Source organism: Chaetura pelagica, unplaced genomic scaffold (genome assembly GCF_000747805.2).
Source record: "Chaetura pelagica isolate M959 unplaced genomic scaffold, ChaPel_1.0 scaffold150, whole genome shotgun sequence".
In the NCBI taxonomy this organism is placed as follows: domain Eukaryota; kingdom Metazoa; phylum Chordata; class Aves; order Apodiformes; family Apodidae; genus Chaetura; species Chaetura pelagica.
Genome location: NW_009952052.1, coordinates 864,994 through 869,440, shown reverse-complemented (window position 1 = coordinate 869,440; position 4,447 = coordinate 864,994).

Here is a 4,447-nt window from a genome sequence, read left to right as displayed (position 1 = left end):
GGCTGGGGAAGCATCGCTGGCGACGGGTGGGGCCCCAGGGGCGGGGGAGTTCCGCGGAGGGAGCCTTGCCACAAGGAAAGCAGACCGCTCCCACCCCCCGCTTGTTGTTTGTTTGGGCTTTTCCCTGTTATTATTTGTTTTTAAATTTTGTTGTTTGGGGTTTTTAAAATTTTATTTTGGTACAGCTCGGTGGGGTTGGATATGCGTTTTGTTCTCCTCTGGCTGCGTTTCTCCTGCTCCCCAGGGCGGGTTAGGTTGTCTTCTCTGGCCTTTCCCACTGGCGTGAGGGATCGGGCAGGCCATGCGACAGCAGATATCCAGCGTGAAAATTAGGAGATGACATTTTAATAATTACTGCTGTCAGTCACACCAGCTCGCAGCCTGGTGGCTGTGTGTGCCCAGCACTGCCATTCAGCAAGCAGAACAAAGCCCTGCCGACGCTGTGTGGTCCGGCTCCCTGTTACAGCCTGGCTCCCCGTTCCAGCGCCTCTGCTCTTTCAAAGTTCACGGGAAACACGACTGGCTGGTTTTGAACGCCCCCTCCCACCCACCCCGATTAAACGAAAGTTTAAACTTCTGGCCAGCGTCCAAACCAGTCCTTAAAACAAGCATTTTGCCCCCATACACATTCACTCTGGTCCTGGAAATGTTTGAGTTCCTGTAATATATAGCTTTTATGATTACAATTACACGCTGCACAAATTCTGATCAGAGGTATTACTGGTCACAAACCACTTCTGACCAAAGTAAATGAAAGCAGGCTTATAGCTTTTTACTGTATTTTCCATAGGTACAAGTTGTAAAACGCAGCCCTGCAAGCTTTTACAAACATAAATACTTTATGCTCCATTGTCAAAACAAAAAAATATCTACCCAAACCAAGGAAAATGTGAGAAATGTGCATGATCTATGCCCAGCAAATCCAATGCAATGACAACCGAACCATCAGTGGCTCACAGATAATCGTATTCTCTCACATCCTGTGACACTATTACCTGTGGGTGATCAGCACGTTGCTTCAAGGGAAGTTCGGTTTATTGACAGGTTGATATGAGCAGAACAAATCAAAAGTGTGCATACAATGCAGCATTTAAATACCTTTTCACCCCTTTTGTATGAAATAAATAACATGAACGTAAATCATAGAAAAAAGCCAACATCCTGAATGAACTCTTCCACCTGATTCTTATGGCACTGGCAAATTGTAGCTTCTTTAATTGCAAGTGGAAATTAAAATTAATAAATACACAATGTATGTATGGTAAGCTGTTGTCATTGTCACTTGCACATTTCCATTTTGTGAAGTCATGGCAATGCTGGAGAAGAATCTGTGAGGGAAAACTTCTCGGCCTTGTCTACAATCTGAAGGAAAGGATTGAAGTTGGACGAGGCATGATTAGGTTAACTATGGGAGCTGCAGAACAGAAGGATGAGATGGCAGCACAGAGCACTCTGCAAATTTCTCCTGAAGATTTGTTGAAATCAGTCTTAAACAAGACAGGTTTTAGTTTCTAGAACTAACTCTAAAGTAAACTATACTATTTTCAAGTACAAAAATATCCATGAACCATTTGTGCTTTCCTACTCAAACTGAGGCCAATTTCAGAAATAATTTGTTTGCCAGGTATCATGCAGCTGCATTTGAGACCAAAAAAAACTGGAATTTTGATTGTCTGGAAATTTAAATCTATGATATAAATAAACAGAAATATAACAGTCTATTTGTTTAAATTGGGCATGAAGATAATTTGTGTTTGCAGTGGTCCTACTTTGTATATACATTAGTGCTAAACTGCAGTCTGAAGAGCAGATGTAAAGTGAACCTAAACATATAATTCAGAAATATCAACTAGATCCTCATTTAAAACCTAGGAATAAGATATTAATATAATCCCACACTATTTCATGGGAGGGCTGTCAGATCTGCATGGCACATGTGATGCCATCTGTACTACAAAGAAAATATCAAGGCACTGAAAGAAGTGTTATGTCACTCAGTAGTAGTGTGGTAGAGATAGGAACAACACACTGAGTGCTGAATTTATAGTGCTGCTTTCTGAACTTAGTGCAATTGTTTCAGCAAGGTTTGGCTTGATCCAAACTAGGAAAGAAGGAGGAGAGTAATATTTGTAAGTAATTTCTGTATTGGTGAGAAAATGAGGCTTACCTAATTTAATATGTTGGATGGAATAAATTAAAGCTTTTGTTTAGCTTGTTTGTTTTGTTTTGTTTTGTTTCTTCTTCCGCTCTCCAGTAATACTTTGAGATCTTTGGTATCTCGGTCACAACAGCTAAATTATTTCAGTCCAGGTGTTAGTGAACACTGCACAAAATTCAGCACATCTGAAATTAAAACATTACTGGTGCAAATTTTGAAAGGGACGCCACAGTTCAAAGCACGTGGCTTTGGAAAATGGACTGTTCTCTCACTCAATCACTTGTCACCCTTAAGTGGACTCTTTTCAAGCCAAGGTCACTGTTGCAGCCTGCAGTGTTCAAATAAGATAGGCTATAAGATATACAAGATATATATAAGATATGCTATAAGATGGTGCAAACAGGATAGCCTTTCTCTAACACTGAAGGCATGAATTAAGAAAAAATAATATTTTTTTTTTTAAAAAAAAAGACTTTCATACTTAATGCTGACTTTATTATTATCATTAAGTCTTAACTCACTGTAGACTTAAAGACACTTAGATGTGTCACATTATGCACAATAATGGCAACTATGATTATAGAGCCAATGTACAGGTAAGAATCAAGTACTATTTTTACTGAGCTTCTTAGTTTACGTAGAAGTGGCACTCATCTGTTCCCCACATCTGTTGCCCGATTCATGCAAGGACCATCAAAATCTGCTTTGGCAAGCATACATTTTCCAGTCTGCATCACAGGTTTAGCTGCATAACACCAAATTTCTAGAAGAACAGTATTTCCTTGCTGTAAGTCAGGAAAAAATTTAAATCCAAAGCTGATGTGGCCATCTCAAGAAAAATGTTATTTAATGTAGTCTAAAGTGAAGAACTAAAGTGGAAGATGCTGGTTATATTACAGCTAATATAAAATTAAATAAATATATAAAGATGGAAAGATGTATTTCTCTATTGAGCTCAGACTCTAAGGGAATTTCACCACTATTAATTTTCTCTCTGTCATCAAGAAGACATAAAAAATTATTAAATAATAGGTTATAATTTGCATTCTCAATTTTAAATATGCTTTGGAATATTATATTATATTTGAATTTTATCAGAGAAGTAATTTGTATTTTCATAAAATTTAATTAATAATGTACCACCAGTAGATGGTGCTCAAGAATATATAGCATAACTGAGGGGTAGGGGTAATTACAAAGTTCTATTTTAAAAATTTAACATTTCAAGGAAAGTATTGGTTTTCCTTTGAGAAGTTAATTTTCCATCAGAAAATAATGTCTACTTCCTAGTTGCAAGCAAACCTTATGTTTGGCTGACAATTTTCAAGTGTAAAAAGTAATCAATTTGTCTGCATGTTTGTTTTCATTCTTTGTATGACTTCTTCAGTGAAGAAAAACGTTTAAAACCTACTGTTTGCTTTAAATAATTTGATGTTGTTATTCAATCACAACTATTGGGCTGTAAACAGTGAAATTCATGCAATAGGTGACACTAGGAGCATGCGCAAAAGGGGTCTGAAGCACAGCTGAGGCCTGTGCAGCATCTTACCTCAGGCAGTGGCCCCTGAACAACCCATGCAGAAAACCCAGAATACAAATATTCTTGATGATTTGTCTTCATAGTCTGACCTAGTCTCCAGTAATGAGAGATCTGTCTCCAAATAAGTTTCAGTTCCCCTGCAATGCACACTTAGCCAGTTTTAACTCCGTGCTTCTTTAACTTCTTGTTATCCACATAAGCATCTACTTATTTTCAGGTTTATATTTTTTTTTCTGGCTCAGCATTATCAATAAAGGAGTCACACAGTGTAAATATAAACTATGTGAAAACTGATGTGTATCGCTTCTGTTAAATTTGCTGCCTTGTGATTGAATTTTCTGTCACCATATTTGTGTATTAAGACAGGGAGATAGGAGATTGTGGCTTACGTCTAGCAATTATTTCATGTATGGTTATGATGCTTCTTTTTAATTTCCTTTTTAAGATAATTCCAGTTATTCCAGTCTATATCCACAAAACCATGCTTTTCAGGGAACTTCTGTGGCACTCATTACTTTTCTCTTAAACATCCTCTGGTTTCCTGGTATCTTTCTGAGATGCAGACACCTGTACTGCAAGCAGCAGTTCAGAACAGGCTGCAGCACTGGTTTATATAATGTTTTTCTTTATAATCTCAGTCCTCTTCTTGATTAATATATTGCTTCTTTCTTCTGATACCTGCTACATTGAACAGAGGTCTTCAGTTAGCTGTCTGTGTCTCTTCTTTTAGCAGTCTACTGTGAGAAACT